Source organism: Silurus aristotelis, assembly GCF_946808225.1.
Source record: "Silurus aristotelis genome assembly, chromosome: 8".
NCBI lineage: Eukaryota > Metazoa > Chordata > Actinopteri > Siluriformes > Siluridae > Silurus > Silurus aristotelis.
In genome coordinates this window covers 22448020-22475547 of record NC_139581.1, presented here as the reverse complement: position 1 = coordinate 22475547, position 27528 = coordinate 22448020, and the positions used below count along the sequence as shown (strand labels likewise).

General features: G+C 40.9%; 1 long non-coding RNA gene across 1 annotated transcript in view; it reads left to right on the top strand.

Annotated features, from left to right (window-relative positions):
* LOC310730331 overlaps positions 1-18262 on the top strand; it is a 108195-nt gene extending 89933 nt beyond the window's left edge. The window contains exon 5 of the long non-coding RNA XR_014534811.1: positions 17881-18262. This is a non-coding gene — a long non-coding RNA (uncharacterized lncRNA). The remainder of the gene's footprint in view (positions 1-17880) is intronic.
* Positions 18263-27528: the final 9266 nt, after the last annotated feature.

Below are 27528 nucleotides of genomic sequence, written 5' to 3'. Positions count from 1 at the left end.
ACTTGACAAACTGAAAGAAAAACTGTGTGCAGTGCAGGATAACCTTTGTATTCTATTTGACAAGAGCTCGTGAGACTGTTTAACATAGAGCTAAAACGAGCACTTTTTGACTAGCATTTACAGCAACCCTCGAACTCGACGGATCTAGGCTTTGGACCCGCTGATCAACATCTGCAGTATTAACGGAAGGAGATCTACTGTATTTGACCAAAATTATAGAGTGGCAGCGGTGGGATTCGAACCCACGCCTCCAAAGAGACTGGAGCCTTAATCCAGCGCCTTAGACCGCTCGGCCACGCTACCAGTAGCGAGGCCGGGAGATGAGACCACCAGCTTGTGGAGGAGATGCTGTCGCAGCCGGCCATAACGTCAGCGGCATGCACGAAACACGCTTAACAAAAGACTTTTGCTCGAGATCAAAGTGATACAAAAACACACAACAGGCTGTGAAGAATTGAATTAAAATCAGATTAAAATCCCATGAAAGCGATTTCTTGTCTTTAATATACTGAGGCCATAATTGCCTGACAACCTTTAAATTACTCTGGTTTTAAGATTAACTTTCTGTAAATAGATTACAAAGAAACAAAACGAACCTTGGACCTCAGGCTGTTTGGATTTCGCTTTCCTGTCTGCTGCAGTGTTAAAGAGCTGTGTTCTGGTGAAACAATCTGCAGGGACTTTGTAAGAAACTAAGATCACAAACAGTGTAGGCAAGATTTCAACACAGCGCAGGGAGACCCAAACGGATTTCAGGTCCGTTGCCTTATCCACTCAGCCATGACTACGCAAGGATCTGCCTGAGGTCTGCACATCCATCAATCAGTCAGAGGCAGAGAGGAAAAAAACAGTTAATACAGACAAGCAGGCAGTAAGAAAAAAAATATAAGACTGACAGACAGATAGATAAAGACAAAAAAGCGGACAAATAGATGGTCTGATGGACAGACAGACAGACAGACAGACAGACAGACAGACAGACAGACAGACAGACAGACAGACAGACAGACAGACAGACAGACAGACAGATAGACAGGCAGGCAGACAGCCTTCATTTAACACTGTGATTAGAATTTTATAGTGCCTTCATGAAAAAAAAAAACACAAAGGTGAATGAGAGAGATCTCAAAGTGAGCTACCTAGTAGCTGAACTCGTAGCCTAATTTATAAAAAGCCCCACACTGTGGCAGAGACATTAATGCTACCTGCCTGCAAAGCCGCTGTCAACAAGATGCTCGGCCCTGACGCAGTTAAAGAAATAGCTAAAATTCCTCTCAGATTACACAATTACCAGACGTATTGATGAAACAAAAAACAGAGAGACACTGAGAGCTGCTGAGCAAAAGCTTTGTAAAGAAAATAAATTAAAAAACAGTTAAAATTAAAAAAGGGTAAAACAATTATTTTATGTTGTATATATGTAATGTAATGTTATTTAAAAAAGAGGAAAAATGTTTAAGATATTTTCTGTCATTTTTCCCGTTGTTTACGCAAAATAATTTATCAATACATAAAAATACATAAATAAATTAATTAATTTAGGCACGGATGCAAGGAAAAAAAAAAAAAAAACACCAACTGTACAGGACCTTGTTAAACACAGTAAACCGGTTATGACGTCAATCAAAAGGCCCCTACAGACACTATACAAGTCCAATGATTGGATAGAACCTTAAACCACCCCTGCATTGATTGGTCAGTTTACAGACATAATGGGCGTGGTCAACAAACAGCAGGCAATCTATCAACTCACTCTGGACTTTTTGTGTTGTGTATCTTAGCAACTGTATTAAACAAACCAGCGGCTAATATTCACGAGGCGAAAGGTTTATTCATTTTGATAAACCGTTCTCTCTCTCCTATAGATAGATAGATAGATAGATAGATAGATAGATAGATAGATAGATAGATAGATAGATAGATAGATAGATAGATAGATAGATAGATAGATAGATAGATAGATAGATAGATAGATAGATAGATAGATAGATAGATAGATAGATGTTAAGTGTTAGATTTCAGTAAGTGTATTTAAAGGTTTTTATTTTTTCATGACGGCCCCTGGAACCCTACAGTAGAAAGGCATGTACGTGTGTGTGTGTGTGTGTGTGTGTGTGTGTGTGTGTGTGTGTGTGTTGACTACATGTGTATTATTTTAACAAAACCTTAGTTCCTTACCATCTCTCTCTCTCTCTCTCTCTCTCTCTCTCTCTCTCTCTCTCTCTCTCTCTCTCTCCTCTCTCTCTCTCTATCTTTCTCATAATACCCAGAATGACAAATGAAATGGGAGATGCTCCCAGAATTAACAGAATTAAGGTTGATGCCATCAGACACAATAATATCATTGGACCCCCTCAGAATCCAGAACGAAGTTAGTTTCTCTTCAAATCAGATGCTGTTACAGAACCACTGTAAGCGAGTGTGTAAACGAGTGTGTGAATGAACGTGTTAGAGATCACACACTAAATGAGCTTGTAATCATGTATCATTTCATCATGTTGGAATTTATACATTTTAATTTTTTGTGTTAAATGCATCGTTTCTTTCTTTGCAGTTAATGTTGTTCCTGTCAGGATCATTCAGAACAGACTTTAGAGTCCAGACACATGTACTTCTTCTTTCATTTTAATAGATTGTTCTAAGCATTCAGTCTTTTCAATTAATCATTTATTATGGTCCTGGAGACGCTTAGAACCTTGTGCTCGGCTAACTATACCTGCTCACGGAGGTAAACTAATATTCTTTAAGACGGCCGCTTAATGCTTGCTCATTCATAAAGAATCAGAAGTTCCCAGACGTGCTCTATGCTCCATCCGTTCATAAGCCTTCAGTTTGTACAGATTTGTGGTAACGCCAGACTACATAATCAACTAGGTATAAATGATTTCAGGAAATTTTAGAGTTAATCAAGAATTTTACATTTATTTGCCAGGCAATAATCAATAAACAAATGTTACATATAAAACAAATAATAGAAAAAGTTACATAACATGATCAGCATAAAACAAAATATTTTAGCAATACAGTTTACTAAGGAAATGTTAAAGAAACACTATACCTGGCAATAGAGACATACAGAGACTGTGTGGGAAGTTCTGACTATTGAATGCTTCCCTGAGTGTTTCGCCAAATTTCCTTAAATACCCCAACCATCGTAAACACTTGTAAAATCAAAGTGATAAAAGCTTTGCACACCCTTTCTTGGGACAGGATGTGACCTAAAAACCAAATGTCACATAGACCACCTGATAAGGATCTTTTCCGGGGCAACCCTTATGTCAGTAGGACAGAATATCTCCAAACCTGGGTTCTGTTCTACTGATATGGGACTGAGATCATATTTCCAATCACACTGAGACCTTTAAAATGATACTAAACATGTGAAGGTAAAATGTATACATTCCTAAATTGTAATTATTACATTCCGGGATCTTCTCAGTCCCCAGGAGGGAAAGAGGGGGGCTCAAGGGTGGGTGACTGGGCAGCTAAACAAATGGCTTTCTCTCCTCAGATCAAAGAGATCCTCTCCTCAGATTAGAAGGTTTATTGTTTTGTTGCATGGTAGTTCTCGGGGTCTGGCCTCATGAAGTTGCATTGTAGTTCTCGGGGTCTGGTACAATGAACAGATCTGACCATCGTTACAGTTGGATGAATGGATGGATGGATGGATGAATGAATGGATGGACAGACAGACAGCATGGTAAATAGAAAAGACAAGTGTAATGGGTCAAAAAAGAAAAAAAAATGTAATTTATAAGTTTGATTCCCCAACTATTAATACGTGAATACATTTCCTCATGTTTATTTTTATTTATTATTACATTTACAAAATTAGAGCTTTCAGTAAAACATCTGTCATTACCCCGCCACACCACTAGATTGTGGATTGTGTACACATGAAACACGCGAGAGAGATACTTCCCCCTGTTCGGCGCGCTCAGTATTAAACGGACTGCCGCTGTGGAAACATCTAACTTTGGTTCTCTTGTGTTTCTCTCAGGTACGAACATAAATAACTAAAATCTTCATTTCATTGTACTTGGGTAAATCGGCAGATGTTATACAAAGAGTTTGAGTTTGTTTAGTATTATATTTTAACTCACAGAGGATTATAAAAACCAAATCATGAGTTTAATCGTGTTTCATGTATGGTTTGTGTTGTATGACATTAGAAAAATGTTTAAAATACTGAAATACTGAGTTTATGTTAGATATATATTGTTTAAAAGTGTTTTTAGAAGCGTTTAAGAATTTCATTGCTTAGTGCATGTTGCATTCTAATTTCAATCGAATATATCAAGTGTAATGAAATCTAAAGCATTTCCCCAGAAATCTGGTCTTGAAGGTTTTCTGGTAAATGATAAATGTTTTTGTGCAGTTTTGACGCACTCTTTTTGTACTGTCATTGTAAATTCTAATTATTGTGAATTTATGTAAACTTCCAAATGCATATAAGGTGTACTTGCACATAACTGTATATGTATGTTTACACCTACAAGTATACATAATATATAGAATATGAGAATATTACATACCATGGAATGTTTTGCATACACTTAGCAAGTGTTTTTAATTTCTGCCAAATGCACTTGAAGTTTAGAAAGTGTAATCTTTTTCAGAAGTTAACGCATTTAAAGAAAAAGTATTGCAGTAATAAACTGACTGCCGCTGTGGAAACATCTAACTTTGGTTCTCTTGTGTTTCTCTCAGTTTGTTCTCTGATCCACAGTGCACACTGCCTGTGTATCATTTGCTGACAGCACAGATATCCCCTAGGTCTGAGGCCGGTAACAATTGGGGGCTCGTCCGGGATCCAGCACATCTCGTTTGGGAAGGTTGTCATAGTAACCGTGGTATCCTGTGACCAGTGTTTCAGGGAAGACTGCAGTGTCAAGGGTCATCCAGAGAACAGCTGCCACAGGTGATGCATCAAGATGACTACCTTAAGCCAAAGCCGAGTGCTGATCTTCAAGATCCAAAAGAAACTTTCAGATTTGAATCTTAGTCAGCTGCAGACTGTTGCCAGTTCAATAGATGATGGCTACGAAACTTACCGTTTTGCTGATCTCGGGGAACCCGAACTGTATGACCTAATCGTCGACTACATCAGAAGTGAGAAGCTAAAAGCTGCTGAAGATGAAGGCATGTTTCAACTTCTCCTCCTTTTCGACTTGCTCAATGATGTGTCATCAGCTTCAGATACCCAAGCCACTGAATCTGGTACTGTTGCACCTGACTTGGCTGTGGATTCACCAACACACCACCGTCGTCACACTCCGACCAATGATGATGGAGAAGATCGTCTACCACCATCCTCTATGGACAGAGTTACTCTTACACCAACATTACACATGAACAAAAACACTCGCTTGCACTCATCATCCCAGGGCAGAGACAGCTGTGTACTTACCAGGGAAGTCACTTCATCAGCACCAGGTATGCCCTCCCACGTCGGCGCTGCTCCTTTGGGTAGGATGAACTCATCATCTAACATTTCTGATCATGTTGTAAGATTGTCAGATGTTTCAGCTTTGTTACCACACAGAGAATTTAAGTTACATGGTGGTCAAATCTGTGATGCAGGGTGTGACATGTCTTTCAATTGTCTCTGTAAACAAATGGATGAAGGGTTGCAGGAGGGTTTCAGTGAGTCTGAGATTATCAGAGCTGTCCTTTAAATAACAAAACCTGGTACATTCAAAGAGATGTTGGTTAATAAGCATGATCTCACTATTAATGGGTTGAAGAGATCCCACATTAGAGACAAAAATGTAACTATACTTTTTCAAGAACTAGCTAGTGCTAAACAAAATGACAAAGAAAGCCCACAACAATTTCTTTACAGAATAATGGGTCTATAGCAGCGTGTTCTCTTTGAGTCACAACAACCTGGTGTAGGTTTCAGCTATAACAAAGAGCTTGTTCAGGGCACTTTCCTTCACACACTTTACCAGGGGTTAAACGAAAGAAACAGCCATGTTAGACATGATCTTAAACACTTTCTCTCAGACATGCAGGTTAGCGATGACTTACTCTTGGAACAAATAACAAAATCAACAACTGAAGAAGAAAGGCGATTAAAAAGACTGGGTTCAGTAGGTAGACACAGACCAGTTACTGTAAATGCAGCTCAGCACTCCCAAAGTGAACTAAACACCCCGTCAAAAGTTGATGCTGATTTACAAGCAAACCGTGATGCTATCAAAGAATTAACTGTTCAAGTTTCTTCTCTAACCAAGCACCCAGCCCAGATGTCCACCTCCACTGAGACTGTGAACTTAAAAGACAGCCGCTCATCTACAGATCGCGCCCAACCACCATTATCTGAGACGAGGTAAATGCAACGACTGTGTACAAAAAAACTATACAAACTGTGTTCACTGCTTTGTTTATGGCCAGGCAGGACATCGCGCCATTGGCTGTCTCCAACGAAAGATGTCGGGAAACGGGAGGAGGTCGCTGGAAAGGGGCAGCCAGCGTTCCTAAACAGTGATAAACCCCAATAAAAGGTCATAACACCTAAATGCTCACAGTTAAACTCGCAGTGCCAGTCGGATCCAAAGATAAGAGTAGCTCAACTCATTGGTAAGCGATATCTGGTCCCATGCTCAATCAATGGCACACCTCTTCAGATGCTCCTTGACTCAGGGGCACAAGTGACAATGGTGAGCAAATCATGGATTGAACAAACACTTCCACACATCAAAATACAGCCATTTGGATTGTTGTTTCCTGATCAATCCCTTGAAATTTCTTCTGCTAATAACACTGGAGTTCCTCTTGATGGATGGGCTGAGATTGATCTTCAGATACATAGTCAGCATCATGGGCATGTAATGATCAGAGTGCCACTTCTTATCAGTCAAGACTGTAACTACCCCTTCTTAGGTAGTAATGTCATAGCAGAGATCATTAAAGAAAATGCCAATCAGAAAGAAAAAGTCGATGTCTCTACTATTCTGGAAGAAGCTTTAGGTATCAGTGTATCTACGGTAGAAGCATTAGTGTTGGCCCTCCAGGAAGTAACTTTTACGGAGACACCACAGCTCTACGTTCGCATTGGTAAGAGAGGTGTAACCATACCTGCTGGACAGATTCGAGACGTTAAGAGTCGGGTTCGAGGGTGGTCCGGTAATGGAACCCTGCTGTTTCAGCCTATTGTTGGAAATTACTGCATTGAGGGTTTAGAGCTGTTACCAGCATTAGTGGATGTTCCTGGTGGATTGTCAAAATGTGTCAAAATCCCAGTCCAGAACCCCACTAAACATGCTATTTATCTGCCACAGAGGACAATTCTTGGAAATCTCAAAGATATTGTCGAGCTCAGACCCGTCCAGCATTCCATTGTTTGCCCTTAGTCCAGATACCAAGATACTCCCCGATCATGCTCAGCTCAGTTGAGGACTGATGATCTGAAAAAAACAGAAAAAGACAGGAATCTTTCTGTGCATTCAAATAAAGAAAAACTTTGTGATCATGGGTGGATTCGGAAGTCTACATCACCTTACTCCTCCCCTGTGGTCTGTGTTAGGAAAAAAGATAAGAGCCTTCGACTTTGTGTTGACTTTCGCGGACTAAACAGTAAAACCATCCCGACCGCCATCCCCTGCCACGTATACAAGATCTATTAGAGAACCTTGGAGGTTACTCGTGGTTCTCCATACTAGACCAAGGCAGTGCATGTCACCAGGGCTTCGTTGAGGAGAACTCCAGGCACCTGACAGCTTTCAGCACGCCTTGGGGATTGTATGAGTGGATTCGCCTTCCCTTTGGCCTGACTAATGCACCAGCAGCTTTCCAAAGGTGCATGGAAGGTGTGCTAAATGGTTTGAGGGATGAATGCTGTTTTCCATACTTAGACGATGGTCTCTGTTTTTCGAAAACCTTTCAGGACCACGTCAAAGACCTGCAGAGGGCTCCGCTTACCGGAGCATAGTGTGAAATTCCGTCCAAAAAAGTGTGAATTGTGTAAACATCAGGTGAGGTATGTGGGACGTCTAGTTTCAACGAGGGTATCCTGGTTGATCCCAAGGATCTGGAAGCAGTGCTGCAATGGAAGGAACAGAAACCAAAGAATGGGGGAGAACTGGGCCAACCAAACAGAGTGTTAAAAAAAAGGTCAGTTGCCATCTAAGACACCAGTTCAGTGGACCCCCGAACACAGCGCTGTTGTTGCTCGCCTTGTTGACATGTTAACCTCCTCTCCTATCCTGGCCTACCCAGACTTTGATTTACCTTTTGTCCTCCACACCGATGCATCCAATGAAGGTCTGGGGGCTGTACTCTATCAGGAACAGAGGGGTAAACACGCTTTTCCCAGTGCAGCTTCAGGACCAGATCAGAGTCTTTACCTCCAGATGTTATTTCTGCCATATGGCGGGGAGATAAAGCAGAGAGAGAAAAAGAAGTACCGTGGGTTGCGGCCCTTCAGCTTTGTTCCAGTGATGATGTTTTTGCTGCCAACCCACCCGTTATCACTCCTGAAGACATTCCAGCTGCCCAAAAAAAAAAGACGCTTCCATCTGTGACGTAATTACAATGAAGGAGAAAGGATGGAACCCCAATAACAAAGACAAGAGACAAATGGATCCAACCACATGACAACTGATACATGAATGGAACAGACTTAGACTTGACAAGGGAATTTTATACAGAAAGACAGGGCAAAGTAGACAGCTGGTTCTCCCTAAGTCCCTCCGGTCTCTCGTGCTCAAACACCTTCATGATGACATGGGGCATATCGGGGCTGACAAAGTTATCCAGCTGGCAAGGCAAAGATTTTATTGTCCTTTCATGCAGCGTGACATAGAAGATTGTCATTCGTCAATTGCCATGTATCAAACAAAAGCGACCTGTTCCTCAGAAGGCACCAATGGGCTTGATTACAACTAGTGCCCCATTTGAGTTATTGCCTGTAGATAATCTGCACCAATGACTTGAGCAACTGGCTGGCATTACTCATTCTCGAACAACCCCCTATCGCCCACAGGGGAACCCTGTTGAGCGTCTGAATAGAGCATTGCTTCAAATGCTCAGAACACTCGCAGAGGAAAAGAAATCAGAGTGGAAATAACATTTACCACACATTGTCCATGCGTACAATTGTTCAAAGCACGAAGCTACGGGCTTTTTTCCACATTTTCTACTCTTTGGGAGAGCCCCCCGGATACCCATCGATTTGCTCTTTAACCTTTAATCTGAGCCACAGACTGAGACCTGTCTGGAATATGCACAGAAGTGGGCATCTCGGATGCAGGAGGCATATTAGATTGCCTCTGAAAATAGTAAAAGGTGTTCTGCAAAAGGGAAAAAATAATCGTGCTTCAGCCAGGTGATCGTGTGCTTGTCCGCAACCTATCGGAGAGAGGTGGGCCTGGTAAACTCCGCCCTTACTGGGAGAACAAAGTTCACCGTGTCGTTGAAAGGATGGGAGATAGTCCTGTATATCGAATTCAAGCTGAAACCGGTGACCGCACTCTTCGTGTACTGCACCGCAATCTTCTTTTGTCTGTGAACGATCTGCCACTCGAACATGATGGTCAGGACAATCAGACACAAAAACGACAAAGACAAAATCTACACCGCATGAACAGCCAGCATCAAATGTCTGACACCCTCGAGCCTGAAACCAGTGATTCTGGGGATGAGGAAGGATATGCATGTAATCCCAGATGAGTAATTCTCAAACAGTTCCAGGGTGAGCCACACAGTCATCTTCGTTTTGTAGCACCAGAGTTTCACCCTGTACACTACAGGGCAGAGTCAGATAACCTTGAGACATATGAGCAGCACCCTCAGGTTGTGACATCAGAACCATCGCAAGCACTGACAGACTCTTTGCCATATGGGGAACCTCAGGAACAATCGGATGACTGCATGGTTGGTAGTGATGAGGATACTGATCTGGGAGCACAGCAGGGTGCAATCCAGTGAATGACGAGGACGTCATCCTGCGCAGGTCTACCCGTGCAGTTAAGCCAAAGGAGATTTTAACGTACAATCAGATGGGCCAACCTAAATATCAAACTTGGAGGCCAACACGATGCATGCTTCTGTCCTTTACCCTGTCCAGACTTACCTTGTGCTACCTGACATACACCACTACCCAGTGCCAGCAGTATGGGTATTCGAAAAAAAAAAAAAAAAGAGTCATGAAAGAATAGAAGATACTGGTCATTCTTAAACATGCATAAAAAAACTCATACATTCTTTAAGTGGTAATCTCAGTTCTAGATGTCCGGAGACATCTCTAAAAGCAGGGAGAGTGTAATGGGTCGTAAAAAAAAAAATTTATTTATAAGTTTGATTATATCGAGTGAATATATCAAGTGTAATGAAATCTAAAGCATTTCCCCAGAAATCTGGTCTTGAAGGTTTTCTGGTAAATGATAAATGTTTTTGTGCAGTTTTGACGCACTCTTTTTGTACTGTCATTGTAAATTCTAATTATTGTGAATTGATGTAAACTTCCAAATGTATATAAGGTGTACTTGCACATAACTGTATATGTATGTTTACACCTACAAGTATACTTAATATATAGAATATGAGAATATTACATACCATGGAATGTTTTGCATACACTTAGCAAGTGTTTTAATGAATTAGTTTTTTCTGTTAAATTGTATTTCACCAAATGCACTTGAAGTTTAGAAAGTGTAATCTTTTTCAGAAGTTAACGCATTTAAAGAAAAAGTATTGCAGTAATAAACTGACTGCTGCTGTGGAAACATCTAACTTTGGTTTTCTTGTGTTTCTCTCAGTTTGTTCTCTGATCCACAGTGCACACTGCCTGTGTATCACCCTTGCCTTCACTGGAAACTCACACCAGGCCACGCAGGCGTCCCTCTATTTTGAGTTCGACCGAGAATCATCCTGAGTAAGTATATATTTTGTATTTTCTTAAATTATATTTAGTTTAAGTCATTATTGCATTGTATGACATATGCAAACAATGAAGATGTTGAGGTTTTCGTTGGGAGTGACGAGGATGGACAAGATTAGAAATGAGTTTATTAGAGGGACAGCACATGTAGGATGTTTTGGTGACAAGGTGAGGGAGGCGAGATTGAGATGGTTTGGACATGTGCAGAGAAGGGACATGAATTATATTGGTAGAAAAATGCTGAAGATGGAGCCACCAGGTAGGAGGAAAAGAGGAAGGCCAAGGAGGAGGTTCATGGATGTGGTGAGGGAAGACATGCAGGTAGTTGGTGTGAAAGAGGCAGATATAGAGGACAGGGTGGTATGGAGACGGATGATCCGCTGTGGCGACCCCTAATGGGAGCAGCCGAAAGAAGAAGAAGAAGAAGAAGATGACATATGCAAACAACTTTGACACAATGACACAATTAGTGATGTTCATGTGTCTGTGTGTGTGTGTGTGTGTGTGTGTTTCATAAACAGATGTGATCAAGCACCTGCTCCAAAAAGGGCAAAGGCAGCACACAGACAGTCCACCATGTCATGGAAGGATCAGACAGATAACGACACAGTTCCACAGACTCTGCGATTCCTGTCCGCACATGAACCTGGACCTCAACTGAGGTCTTCTGACTCTCATTCTCCATTTAGTCTATTTAAAATGTTTTTCCCGGAGAGTGTTGTCAACTCTGTGCCACAACACAAATGCTCAAGCTGCCAAGTCAATAGCCAAGGGACGCAAATACAAATGGAGAGATGTAACCGTGAGTGAGATGTATCGCTATATTGGGCTCTTATTTTACATGGCAATGGTAAAGTTGCCCTCCATCATAGACTACTGGCGACAGAGCAGTATTTTCACAGTTCCCTTTCCAGCAACAATTATGTCAAGGGACAGATACAGGACAATTTCGTGGAATGTACACGAGTCACCCAGATGCAGACAAAGAAAACGACAGAAAGAGGGGCACAACTGAACATGACCGTCTGTTCAGAGTGAAACCGCTTTTATGGACACAATCCGTAAGACATGCAAAGCAATTTATCATCCTAGAAGACATTTAGCCGTGGATGAGAGGATGGTAGCATGCAAAGCTAACACTGGGATGACACAGTACATGAAAGCCAAGCCAACTAAGTGGGGGTTCAAGTTGTTTGTTCTTGCCGATTCCTCAAATGGATACCCTATTATTATTATTTAATGCATAGTATTGTAGCCCTACAGGCTAGGATTTACGGAACCCTACTGTAGTGTATTGTGTTATTGTTTTTGTTGCACTCTTTATTTTTTATACATACTGTACTGTATTGTTTTATTGTTACACAATTCCCTTTTTAATGCTGTCCCTGCTAATGTGTATTTTAAATAAACCACAAAGGAAACGCATTCCTTCTTGTAGTACTGTACTTACTCAGATCCTGGCTCAGTGATCCACAGCTCATTATGTAATCGACAGCTCATTATGCGACCCATTGTCTACAAAGCTGTCAGTCACAGCATGTCGACGCCTCTACACATATGGCCTTTCAAAGTAGAACGTGTCTTTTAAATTTTAAATCAAAGTATTGTTTAATGTGAATGAGCAGGCAGGATGATTTTCACATGATTTAAAAAAAAAATAAAAAATAAACCTACATTAGGTTTATTATTATTATTATTATAGGTTATAAAACTACATCTATTCTCAAAAAGTCTTGTGAAAACATGTTTACTATAGGTTTTGTGGCCTTATTTCAGTGAGGGTTTTTTTTTTTTTTTGCTTTTTCACAAACCACGCATAAACCTTATTTAGTCAAAAATACAAACACACACATATATGTTGTTTACATATTATGGTAGCCCAGTTTGTGCTGAATACAGTGTAATAAGTCTTTTGTCAATAATATATTTTAAAAGCAACTAAAAAGAACCAAATGTAAGCGCATGTCAAACTCTCTCAAGGGGCCAAAAACACCGACTCCAGAGGGTTAAGCATTCTTTTGCTGCAGCAAAGAAACAGTTACAAAATGCTTTTAGACAGAAAGATGTTATTGCTTTTTTCCAAACATTTCCTAATTCATGCCATAAACTGCCAAATGAAGCTATGGAGGTGTATGCTGCAGACATTTGTAGGCTTGTCAAAGAGGCTTTTCCTGAATTTGAACAAAATGCCTCTGAATACATGAAACTGTCAAGATTTCTGGCTGGTCTGGATCAAGAACTCCAAATTAAGTGCCATGAGAGAGGAGTCAAAACATTTGAAGTTGCTGCTCAAGCAGAACATGCTCGACAAGCAGCCAGACTGGTACATCCAATTTCAGCTGCTAACACTGCCAGAGATGTTTCTGCAATGCAAACAGTCAATGCTGTGTCCAACACTGACAATCTTTTTCTAAAGCAAGCTGTACGCGAGTAAAGATTTGACCGCATTGAAATTACAATTTCATGATCAGTATGGTCGATCAAAGAGACCCTCATCACCATATCAACAAAGTCCAGCTGGACATGCCACTGCATGGAACACAGCTTTTGAATGTTCACCACCTAGGCATTCAGGTTCTCGACATTCGTCACCTGACCAGTCCCTCAACCATAGCAGAGATCATGACAGACATGGCAGAGACACATACTGGCAACGTGATCGAGGTGATTTTTCTACACACCGCAGGAAGGGGTCCAGGCCCTTTCATTCCTCAAGATATTCAGCTGATGACAGCCCATAATTGCTATGATGATGGCATGCAGAGACCACAGTATGTCACCAGGCCATACAATAGCTCTCCACTTCGACGCCGGAGCTAGAGTTCTTATCAGAAGCGCGTCGCCTTTGAGGAGTGCCAGAAACCTCAATACAGACATCGGCAACGCAGAATGGATCAGCAGAATGGTTCACGGGTTATCTACAAAGATCATCACAGCCAGGACCAGGGAAACTTCCATTAGCTCGTGCTGCGGGGCACTCATCAGCTATTTCCCCATCTGATAACCTTGCTGAGGATGAACATTCATTTTCTGGTGACTGTAAGGACACTTTTACTTCACACATTTCCGGTATTGTTAACGGTACTCATATGCACATACTGTTGGATACAGGCTCTAGTATTTCATTCATTAATGAAGCTATACGTATGTCAATTCCTTCATTGTGTAAGACACCTTTAAAAAGTAATTTCATTTTGTCAAAATCTGTGACTGGTTAGAGTTTTTTAGACAGTTTAGGGACTATGTCTGTCTCTATAAGACTGAGTTCTTTTACATTTCAACATGAAATGCAGGTTGTTAGAAATGCTAGTCAGGGTATCATACTTGGCTGGGATTCCTGAAGCAGCATTAGGTGGTTTTGGATCTAGGCAGAGGATTTTGTTGCCTCTAACCTTACCACTACTAAGCACAGCCCAGCTTGTCCCTGCTCACTGTACAGCCCAAATTTCGGTGGCTACAACCATTCCCCCTCAATGTGAAATGCATTGTACAGCCACGCTTATATCTTCTGCCCTAAAGCAGGTTTAGCAGATGGGTATAATGGATTACTTGAACCTTACTCATTTAAACTGGATGGTGTTGTTGTAGCACGCCCCCTTACAGTTGCTAAAAATGGTCTCACGGTGGTGCGTGTCATGAATCCTACTAACAGCCCTTTTGTGCTACAGCCTGGTATGCAACTAGGAAAATTCACCCCTATAGGCCAGGATGATGTTTTTGACAGCTCAGGTTCTGTGTGTAATGTTTCTACCCCACCGGCAGTGTCTCCTGCAATTGTGTTGGAGGTTAATAGTGGGCACCTATCTGATTCTCAGCTCTCTGAGATAAAATCACTGCTGCTTCGAAACAGTGACATATTTAGCACTAGTAACACAGATTATGGTAGGACGAACCTTGTCACCCACAAAATCAATACTTCCCATGCAGCCCCAGTTCGAAAACGGGCCTACCGCACCTCATCACAAATGCAGGATGTGATTTAATCACATGTAGATCTCACATTTTGACACCCACTGAGAAACGATGGTCAGCCTATGATAGGGAGTTTTGGGCCATTGTGTGGTCCATTCGTCATTTTCGCCAGTATCTGACGGGCAATTCTTTTCGCATTATTACAGACCAAAGGCCCCCGCTTAGTCTTAGGCAGATGGTTTTGGATGGTGATCCCTCAGGGTGGGCTCTGGAAATTTACTTGTACAATTGGACGATTGAGCACAGACACGGTCACAAACATGCAAATGCAGAAGCAATGTCTCGTCGGCCTGTCAGAAATGTTCCGATTGACTCTACACCTAAGGTTTAATGTGTGAACTTTGTTTCGGCTTGCACCCAGACTGATGTAGTTGAGTCACAGCTTACCATGCCTCCACCCGCGAACCAGTTGGCTAACACTGATACCACATCTCAACAGGTCTCACCCACTACAGCTTTTATGGCGAGGGTGGAACCGCATTGCTCAATCTCTGTTTTCCCTAACATTTCACTTTTGGAAATGGATAGGGAGGATATTGCTCAGGAACAAAAAGCTGACCCTTTATTGAGCACAGTGATTGATAGGGTGTTAGCTAAGTGCAGACCACCATATTCTGAGCTAAAAGGCGCCTTACCTTTGATTAAGCAATTTTGGAAAGAATTTCCCAGACTTGTGTTGGTTGGTTCTATTCTTTCCCACAAAGTTAGAGCCCCACCAGGTGATGTACATTTTCAAGTTGTGGTTCCACAGAACCTTCAGCTGAAGGTATTTGAGAATTTACATGGACACTCTCTCACTGGTCATTTCAGTGCACAGAAAACCTTCAGCGGGCCCAGGTTAGATGCTTCTGGCCTTACATGTCTAGAGACATTACAAAATGGTGTCTGCAGTGCCAGGCTTGTAAAGCAAGAGGGCTACAAACACCAAATCAGCAGGCCCCTATGCAAAACATAGTTACAAGCATGCCTTTTGAGAAAGTGGCAGCTGATTTGACAGAGTTGCCTGTTACACAACGAGGTAACCGGTACATTCTTATGTTAATGGATTATTTTACAAAGTTTTTGAATGTATATGCACTTCCTGATCAGCGAGCGACTACCGTGGCTAAATGTTTGTTTGAGGATTATATAAGCCGTCATGGTTTACCCCAAAAATTTGCACACAGAACAGGGTCGCGAATTTGACTCTGATCTAGTTAAAGAATTGTGCTCTCTGCTTGGAGTAAGCAAAACACGTACTTCACCCTATCATCCTATGTCTGACGGGCATGGTAGAACGTGCCAACAGGTCTGTCAAAGATCAACTTGCTTAATATCTGTACACAAAAGGTGGTGAATGGGATGAACACTTTGAGTTTGAGCAAGTTGAGTTTGCATACAATACAAGTGCACACTCTTCCACTAAAGATTCACCATTCTTTTTGGTTCATGGACGAGAAGCTCGTCTCCCTGCTGATTTTCTTCTTGGGGACTGATGTATATTTCGGGTTGTGTAGGAGTGTAGCTGTTGCTTGGAAGAAATCTCTGGCGACACCGTCTTTCTTGCAAACCAGGTTTATTCACAGAAGGTTCAGCATCTTGATACGAGCATCCAGGATCTGCTCGGAGGGGTTCAAAACCAAACGAACCGTCCTCCCGATCTAACGTCCTGTCTCGTCTATATATATCTAAACCGTTGCTATTGACCGCATCTCAAAACATGCAAGATGTAAGTGAGCTCATTTCTCCACAATGTTTAGCATAAGGAACATCACCACATATGGACAGTTGCTATTGTCTTGTTATACAGTCAGCTCGTAAGGGATTTCAGAAGCTGCACGTACACCCTCCAACATTAACTTTTGGCCCAGACTCTGCTATAAACACTATGGTCTTTCAACATCGTCTTGTAGGGAAAAGATCTGGCCTGCATTCCCGCAATACAGAATAAAGTCGAATAAAGGTACTACATATTTCAGATATTACATATTTCAGATACTACAGGACACTCCAACATTTTCCAAAGCTATGCCTGGATCCCCAAATGAGTATGCACATTCTATGCTCATGCGATTGCGCTCTGCCTTTAATTCAGTGGCAGACAATATAGAGACAGCAGGAGCACAGCAAAAACACTACTATGACCATAACTTAAAGCACACAGCTTATCAACCCAATGATCTTGTATGGGTTGATCTTCCAGATTTAACTAGACACAAACTTGCTCCCAAATGGGCTGGTCCATTTAAAGTTGTGGGAGTAGACTTACCTACAGGTGATATTGGTGTGACCTATGAAGTGCGGGATCAGGTAGATCCTAAGGCCAAGTCAAGAATACTACACTACAACCGCCTTGAGCCTTATCGGTCCATATTGCCACCAAACTCTGAAGGAAACAGTACTAATGTGCAACCCCCATCTATGATTGGAGCCCCACCACTCACTGTGCTTTCAGGCTCTCGTCCTTATGCGTACCAAGAACCTAGCATGCATGAACCTTTGATGCCACCTACACCTACTCAAACAACACCATTTCCTTCACCTGCTCCTAGTGTTGAGTCTCCGGGTCGGTATCGAACGAGGTATGGGCGTTTAGTGCATCTTCCTCAGCGCTTTAGAGTTGGGGTCTAAATGTGGACAATGGCGCTAACACTATTAGAACCATGCTAGTAATGAAGTTGACATATTCCACAGTATGGGTGTTTTATGCAGTTTAAATTATTTCGTTCTTAAAGTGTTAATGTTCACTGCATGATATTTGTTACGGTTGTGTTTACAATGACATGTTTATGATTACAGTTTGTGTAATGTATTTTTTTTTTCTTACTCTTCTCTTTGTTTACTTTTTTTCCCCTTCAGTTTTGGAAACGAGGACGTTTCTTTTTCCTAAGATGTAGTGTAAGAGTGAAAATGTATATGCTTTGCCAGGTGCTTTGGGAGCGTGAGTAGAGGAGCACGAGAATTGTTTGGAAAAAAAGAATAAAGTTGGAAAGAAGAGCTCGTCGGTGTCCGTGAATGTTATTAGAGAAATAATATCACTTTAGTTTTGTTAGTGTTAAGATGTTTTTCACACTGTTTCACACACATTTCTTTGTCTGTTCAGTGTCTATAGAATATTTACGATGTTAGTCTGTAAGGTAAACAGGGAGTCCTTATCTGGGCTCACACATCTCCGGCTAGTATATCCTTTTGTCTAAACAGGAAACAAGTTTAGGACAGCCTTTTCTCTGTATGTGTATATATATATATATATATACGTTCTGTGTCTGCAATAAACCAGAAGAGGAAGAACATTTGCTGCATTCTGTGTGCTGTGTATTTCTTCTTCTCTGGTATCAGAACGGCACCACGGGCATAACAGGTCGTATGGAAAACCTCTCCAAGAACTAAGTTTCATTTGGGCATGATAAAAATCTAACAGTTTTGGTGTCAGAAGTGAGATACTTTCTGGCAATATCCGAAGGGAGATCACGCATTAAGGTAAGTTTTAGGATACATCCTTGTTTGCAGGGATTGTCCCGTTTGCCAGCCAATAGGGCTGCATGTGTGTTCGTGTCTTGGTTATGCATTAATTGATTAATTAATGATAATGTCCTTTGGTGGGATGATTTCGTAGCGACATTGTTTTCCTCACCTTAGATGTTAAGATGCAAGATTAGAAGAAGTTTTTTACGGTCTGTCTAATATAGGCGATATTGTCTGAAGTATCCAAAAGAATCCACGATAATTTTTATATGGCCGAAAAAAATAGATAAATTAAAAATGTATTGTTTAAAACAAAACAAAAAAAAAAAGTGAGAGAAAAGAGAAAAGGAACTAAAGAAAAACTGACATTTTCAAAAGACTTTCAAATTTTTTAAAAGACTTAAATCTTGTTTTGGCTTTATAGTCTATTTTTTTCTCCTAACTTACAAAATTTGTGATCCAATTGGAGAGACTGGATTACCTTTTTTGTTTGAAGACTGCGATCCCCCTGGTGCCTAGCACAGCTGTGTTGTCTGAGTGTTAAGTGTTGTGTGTCTGTTCTTTGTTCTTTGTAAAGAAGATGGGTCATGACATTTCTCGCTTACTGCCGGAAGAAAATCTCAAAGATTGGATGTATAGGAATAGTGCTCGTTATTGAACTAATCCTTATTTAGATCATTTGGCATTTTGGAGTGAAATTGTGTCACATCTAGGTTTCTACTATGGTCTAGGTTAAGTTAACCCGTTATGCTCCGCACTGCAACAGGAAGTGGTGCATTCCAGCCTCAGCACAAAACTCAAGGAGAAGGAAAAAGGGGAAGTTCATCTATTAGGGAATAGATAGAGTTCCAATTTCATGTCCTGTAACTCACCTTTTGCTTGTTGTGACACCGACTGGTACAATTTTTTATCATAGCTTTACAATAATTCCAAATTCGCCTTTAAACCTTTTAGGAAGAGATATAATGCACAAAATGGGAATTGAGATTCTGTTTTTTGAAACCAATGTTTCACTGTCTTTTCCTTCTGTCCTCATGCTCTCAACCGAGCCACAGCCACATCCGGAAGATTTCTTACAGGGTAGTACAGAGGTCCTGCCTGATGAACCAAATTTAGGTAAAGTTAACCCTAAATTATGGGCCTCCCACAAAGATGAGGCAGGTTTAATCCAGGTAAAACCAAATCATGCACTCATGAAAACACACCATTCGATTTTCGTTAAACAATATCCATTGTCAAAAGAGAAGAATGTTGCCATTGCTCCAGTTATTGACAATTTATTGTCACAAGGTGTTTTGATCGAGACACATTCACCTTATAACACACTGATTAATCTCATCTTGAAGGCAGATAAAAAATGCTGGAGGTTAACACAAGATTTACGTGAGATTGATAAAATAGTTTTTCCGTTAGCTCCTTAGGAGCCCGATGTAGCTACCATTGTTAATTATATACAAGCGACTCACAGTTTTTTACTGTGATTGATCTTTGTTCTGCTTTTTTCAGTGTCCCTTTGGCCTCAGAGACGCAGACACTTTTCGCGTTTGCCTATAGGGGACGTCAATTCACCTGGACCCGTCTTCTTAGGGTTTCGTTGACTCGTCAGCCGAATTATACTAAACCTTTTCACCTTCGTGTGCACGAACGTGGTGGTACGGCTGCGGGGATCCTAGCCCAGGAACACGGTGACTGATATCGCCCTGTTGCGTATCTTTCCAAATCTTTAGACAACATAGCACAAGGGTTGCCTTCGTGCTTGCGTGCAGTGGCTGCTGCGGCTCTGATGGTCCGGGATGCTGAGAAAACGGTGCTGTCACATCCTTTAATACTGTACACCTCACATCAGGTAACAGCTATTTTAAACAACCTCAACACACAAGATATGATAGCACAACGTAGATCTGGTTATGAAACCACACTCTTGGCAACGGAAAACTTAACTATTAAGCCTTCTTCTAAGCCACATTCAGCTGTAGTAGCTCAGCGTGATCTGCTAGACAATATTGACTTAGATGGTTTTGACGACGCACATGATTGCCTTAAACACATTGAACAAGAGACCTCTTGTAGGCCTGATCTTTAAGATACGGCCCTGGAAGTGGGGGATTGCCTATATGTACAAGGTTCATGTTCAAAACCTTCTGATGTGTATTTATGTTCAAAACCTTCTGATGTGTATTTATGTGGATATGCGGTTGTAAGATTATCTGATGTAATAGTTAAAGCTAAACCATTACCATACACATCAGTACAAGCTGCAGAGTTGGTGGCACTTACAAGAGCATGTCAGTTGTCTGAAGGTAAAGTAGTGACTATATACACTGATTCTAAGTATGCTTATGGTGTTGGGCATGATTTTGCCGAAACATGGAAGCAAAAAGACTTTAAAACAGCTGATGGAAAGCCCATAGCACATTTTAATCTCATAGGCGACTTTTTAAAAGCTGTTCAACTCCCTGCCAAAGTGGCCATAGTTACACATATGCCACCTGTAGGAAATTTTAGATACCTGTTGGTTATAGTTGACAGATTCAGCAAGTGGCCAGAAGCATTTGCATGTGCGACAGAGAATGCTAAAACGGTTGTCAAAATATTAACGAAAGAGATCATCTCTAGGGGGAGTGGTGGCTCCAGCGGTTAAGGCGCTGGGTTGTCGATCGGAAGGTCTGGTGTTCAAGCCCCGGTATCGCCAAGCTGCCACTCTTGGGCCCTTGAGCAAGGCCCTTAACCCTCTATGCTCCGGGGGTCCCTTACGAGGGAAATATCAAGGTCCGTGAGATGGGGCCGCCTTCCCGTGGGCTCACCACCTGCAGGAGGGACCATAAGGGACGGTGCTGTGAGGATTGGGCAGCAGTCGAAGGCGGGGGCCTGCTTAGACTGCTGCCCGCGCGACCCGAATTACGGATAAGCGGGAAAAAATTAATGAATGAACCTTTTCCAACCCCATCGGTCAGGGGACGCACTGGCATTTCTTCCTTAGGTAACCTGGAAGTGATGGTGGAGGACTAAGTTTCTGCCCTGGCTGAGAAATTGAATTCTATCAGTGCTGATGTCTCATTAACTCTTCCTCTGCCTACAGATAAGCCAAAACACCCTTTTGTGCCTAATCAGCAGGTCCTGATAAGAAGTCTGAAGCCTACCAAGGTCGTTGAGCCGAAGTATCTGGGTCCAGCGACTGTTCTAGCTGTAACCAGAACTGGAGTTCTGACTGATTTTTAGCCACAGTGGATACACGCAAGCAGGATCAAAACAGCACCCACTTATTCTATTCTATGCACTAATTGGTCTGTTGGCCTAAGAAGCCTGCCTAAGTGAGTATTTAGGGCTGAAACAGTTGAGAGCCCACGGAAAGATCCTTTCTTTATAGTAGAAAGGGGGTGAAGATCTGACTCACTTGACTGTTTAGCTTACCCTGATACCTGCTCTAGGTCTAAATTCTATAACAATATGTGCATAGTTGTAACTAGACTCCGAATTTTTCTTATTTTCTTAAACACATAATTCAGAGAGTATACTGTTACGTATACTTTATAATACTGCTTATAGACATATTGAACAAGCACTGAGAAACAATTGTCTCATGACGTCTTGGAGAACATGAAACAAATGCTGAACAAAGTTTTTTTGAGAAGATTAAGAGTTTGTTTACAAGTGTTGAACACTATTTTATTTTAGGAATGATTCTTTTATTGATTGTTGGAACTGTACTTTGTATGTTGCCATGTTTGATGACGATGGTAAGACAGGCCATAAAGGCCTCGATTGGAGTGGTGATGATGAAGGATTATATGCATGTTGGGAAATAATGAAATGGAATCTGTATGTTTTCTCTGTTCTGGCACCGAGGTGGTGGAATGAACTTCCCCTAAATGTCTGTACAGCATAGTCCCTGATTATCTTCAAGCGACGACTGAAGACCTACCTCTTCCTGAAATACCTAAATTAGCACTTTCCAAGTTTGTAGAATTCGAGTTATATTTATATTAATTTGTAATCTTGCGTACCAGTGTAGATTTATTCATTACTAGAGATTTAAAGCACTTTTGTACGTCGCTCTGGATAAGGGCGTCTGCTTAATGCCACAAATGTAAATGTAAATGTAAATGTTTTGTTTGTCTTTATCTTTTCCATTTGCAGTTTATGTCACCGATTCTGTTCCCTGGATGAACATCCTATGTTTTGGTGTGTGATGCTAAATCATAAATGATTTAAAGTGGCCATTGTTAGTGTTAAGATGTTTTTCACACTGTTTCACACACATTTCTTTGTCTGTTCAGTGTCTATAAAATATTTACGATGTTAGTCTGTAAGGTAAACAGGGAGTCCTGATCTGGGCTCACACATCTCCGTGTGTATAGTATAGTATATCCTCTTGTCTAAACAGGAAACAAGTTTAGGACAGCCTTTTCTCTGTATGTGTGTGTATATATATACAGTGAGGAAAATAAGTATTTGAACACCCTGCTATTTTGCAAGTTCTCCCACTTAGAAACCATGGAGGGGTCTGAAATTGTCATCATAGGTGCATGTCCACTGTGAGAGACATAATCTAAAAAAAAAAATCCAGAAATCACTATATATGATTTTTAAACTATTTATTTGTATGATACAGCTGCAAATAAGTATTTGAACACCTGTCTATCAGCTACAATTTTGACCCACAAAGACCTGTTAGTCTGCCTTTAAAATGTCCACCTCCACTACATTTATTATCCTAAATTAGATGCACCTTTTTGAGGTCGTTAGCTGCATAAAGACACCTGTCCACCCCATACAATCAGTAAGAATCCAACTACTAACATTGCCAAGACCAAAGAGCTGTCCAAAGACACTAGAGACAAAATTGTACACCTCCACAAGGCTGGAAAGGGCTATGGGGTAATTGCCAAGCAGCTTGGTGAAAAAAAAGCCCACTGTTGGAGCAATCATTAGAAAATGGAAGAAGCTAAACATGACTGTCAATCGCCCTCGGACTGGGGCTCCATGCAAGATCTCACATCGTGGGGTCTCAATGATTCTAAGGAAGGTAAGAAATCAGCCCAAAACTACACGGGAGGAGCTGGTCAATGACCTGAAAAGAGGTGGGACCACCGTTTCCAAGGTTACTGTTGGTAATACACTAAGACGTCATGGTTTGAAATCATGCATGGCAAGGAAGGTTCCCCTGCTTAAACAAGCACATGTCCAGGCACGTCTTAAGTTTGCCAATGACCATTTGGATGATCCAGAGGAGTCATGGGAGAAAGTCATGTGGTCAGATGAGACCAAAATAGAACTTTTGGGTCATAATTCCACTAAACGTGTTTGGAGGAAGAAGAATGATGAGTACCATCCCAAGAACACCAACCCTACTGTGAAGCATGGGGGTGGTAGCATCATGCTTTGGGGGTGTTTTTCTGCACATGGGACAGGGCGACTGCACTGTATTACGGAGAGGATGACCGGGGCCATGTATTGCGAGATTTTGGGGAACAACCTCCTTCCCTCAGTTAGAGTATTGAAGATGGGTCGAGGCTGGGTCTTCCAACATGACAATGACCCGAAGCACACAGCCATGATAACCAAGGAGCGGCTCTGTAAGAAGCATATCAAGGTTCTGGCATGGCCTAGCCAGTCTCCAGACCTAAACCCAATAGAGAATCTTTGAAGGGAGCTCAAACTCCGTGTTTCTCAGCGTCAGGCCAGAAACCTGACTGATCTAGAAAAGATCTGTGTGGAGGAGTGGGCCAAAATCCCTCCTGCAGTGTGTGCAAACCTGGTGAAAAACTACAGGAAACGTTTGACCTCTGTAATTGCAAACAAAGGCTACTGTACCAAATATTAACATTGACTTTCTCAGGTGTTCAAATACTTATTTGCAGCTGTATCATACAAATAAATAGTTAAAAAATCATACATTGTGATTTCTGGATTTTTTTTTTTTTAATTATGTCTCTCACAGTGGACATGCACCTACGATGACAATTTCAGACCCCTCCATGATTTCTAAGTGGGAGAACTTGCAAAATAGCAGGGTGTTCAAATACTTATTTTCCTCACTGTATATATATATATATATATATATATATATATATATATATATATATATATATATATATATATTTATATATATATACGTTCTGTGTCTGCAATAAACCAGAAGAGGAAGAACATTTGATATCAGAAAGGCACCACGGGCATAACAGGTCGTATGGAAAACCTCTCCAAGAATTAAGTTTCGTTTGGGCATGATAAAAATCTAACAAGTATCCACGCACAATTCTTACACTAGCTTTATTGTGGCTGAAGAAATTGCCTGCGCTGCAAAATATTTTTTCAGAGGGTGCATTTTTGAAGCAGTGCATGCTGAAGGTCTGTGAGCAGGTGTGTCCTGACCAGATACAGACTTTTAAAAATGTCAGTTTATCAAGAAACACCATCGTGGACCGAGTTAAGGAACTAGCAGGAAACCTGGCAACACAGCTGGCCGAAGAGACACGCAGCTACATAGCTTTTTCATTAGCTCTTGATGAAAGCACAGACAACATGGATACAGCGTTTATCAGAGGCGTCAAGTCAGATCTTTCTGTCACTGAGGAGCTGTTGGATGTAGCTGCCATGCATGGGACATTTTTGATGCGGTGGGGAAGTCCGTAAGTAAAAATGCATTGCCATGGGAAAAGTTGGTGGGATTAACTACAAACGGTGTACCTGCAATGTGTGGAGGAAAAGCGGGCTTTGTTGGACTAATGAAGGAGAAACTGCAAAAAAAGTAACTGTCACATGCCTCTGATAACGTATCATTGCATTATCCATCAAAAAGCTTTGTGTGGGAAGGTGCTGGGGATGAATGATATAGTGACCACAGTCATGAAAACAGTGAACTTCATTCGGGCTTGTGGCCTAAATCATCGTCAGTTTCAAATGTTCTTGCAGGAGATGGGCTCGGAGCTTGGCGACGTGCCGTACCATACAGAAGTACGGTGGCTGAGTAGGAGCAAAGTCCTCAAATTATTTTTTTGAGCTTAGGGAAGCTATTTCTCTTTTCATGCAGAGTAAAGGAAAACATTTGTCTGAACTGTCAGATCCAAACTGGCTGTGTGACTTTGCTATGTTGTGTGACATAACCAGAGGTGGCAAAAATACACACATCCTTTATTTAAGTAGAAGTACAGATCCTCATGTTTTAAAATACTCGGGTAAAAGTTGAAGTACTGATTATACTTTTTTACTAAAGTGAAAGTAAAGAAGTCTTGGCTCTGACATGTACTTAAGTAAAAAGTAGTTATTACTTCTACCTGTTTTAGCTGTTAACTGGAGCTCACATCATATTAGATAGATAGATAGATAGATAGATAGATAGATAGATAGATAGATAGATAGATAGATAGATAGATAGATAGATAGATAGATAGATAGATAGATAGATAGATAGATAGATAGATTAGATTTAGAATTAGAATTAGAATTAGATTTAATTATCACTTTCATCAAAGTCAGAAGTATACATACACCTCCTTAGTACTTGGTGGAATTGCCCCGAAACTGTTTCACTTGGGCCAAACTTTTTGGGTATCCTTCCACAAGCTTTCTACAATAGTTTGCTGGAATTTTGGCCCACTCCTCTTGACAGAACTGGTGTAACTGGGTCAGGTTTGTAGGCCTTCTTGCTCGCACTCGCCTTTTCAGTGCCGCCCACAAATTTTCTATAGGATTGAGATCAGGGCTTTGTGATGGCCACTCCAATACCTTGACTTTGTGGTCCTTAAGCCACTTTGTAACTAATTTGGAGGTATGCTTGGGGTCATTGTCCATTTGGAAGACCCATTTGCACCCAAGCTTTAACTTCCTAGCTGATGTCTTCAGATGTTGCTTTAATATATCCAAATAATTTCCTTTTCTCCTTTTCTTTATTTTGTAAAGTGCACAAAAATCGAAACAAAAAACGTTCCTCTCTGGGACTCAGAATCCGTCTCCCTCCTGAGCGGTATGATGGTTGTACATTCCCATGTTTTTTATACTTGCGTATTATCGTCTGAACGGATGAACGTGGGACCTTCAGGCATCTGGAAATTGCACCTAAGACTGAGCCATGCTTGTGGAGGTCAACAATTCTTTTTCTGATGTCTTGGTGGATTTCTCTTGATTTTCCCATAATGTCAAAGAAAGAGGCTCTGTATTTGAGGTGTGGCTTTATATGCATCCACAGGTGTGCCACCAATTAACTCAAATGGAATCAATTAACCTATCAGAGGCTTCTTAAGCTCAGAATGGAATCATCTGGAGTTTTTTTTTGTTTAAAGGCACGATAAACTTAGTGTATGTATACTTCTGAATTTGATGAAAGTGATAATAAATATACATAAAAATTCTCCCTCGCTCGATTCTGACATTCAACAAATGCAAAAAATTTGATTTAAAACAGAAAAGGTTTACTCTGATTTAATGTATGACAGTAAAGATATAAAAGTTTTTGTGTTTTTTTCTGAAGTGTATGTAAATATCTGGTTTCAACTGTAGATAGATAGCCTAGTGGGTTAATGTCAGGGTCCCCACAAGGATGAGTTTGAGAGTTTGATTCCAGGGGGGTATTCCAGAAAGCTTGGTTAACTTACCATTTGATAAATCATAACCTCTGGGTTGATTTACCCCAAACAGGCATACTATAAGTATGTCGGTTCCAAAACACCTGAGAAGAGTTAGTTTAATCAACCTCCAACTGGTTACCCAGAGTTAATGCGCATGCACGGTGCATATATAAAGACATTTTCAATGGATCGCCGATTTCACGAGTCACCATGGAAACTCAAAGCAAAAAAAAGATAGCTGCGTATTTGTATGAGGCGGAGTTGGAGGTTTTAATGCATGCTTATGAGGAGTTTAAGCCAATAATATTAAAAAGAAGCAATACAGCTGCATCGGCTAAAGCAAGAGAGTTGGCTTGGCAAAAAATAACGGACAGAGTAAATGCGTGAGTGTATTAAATTACAAATTTGGTATTGGCTCCCGTTTTATTATAATGCAAAATAATGAAGAATGACTTATACATCCTTTTGAATATGTTATATCACTATGAAAGCATTTACTTTTCCTGCCATTTATTTCTTTAGTTTAAAATAATAATGTATATTTCTTATTTAATAAGGTGTAATCCTTCTGGAGCCACAAGAACTTTAAGCCAAGTCAAAATAAAACACAAAAACATTCTGCAAAAAGGTAATATTTGATTACACAATTACTGAACTATT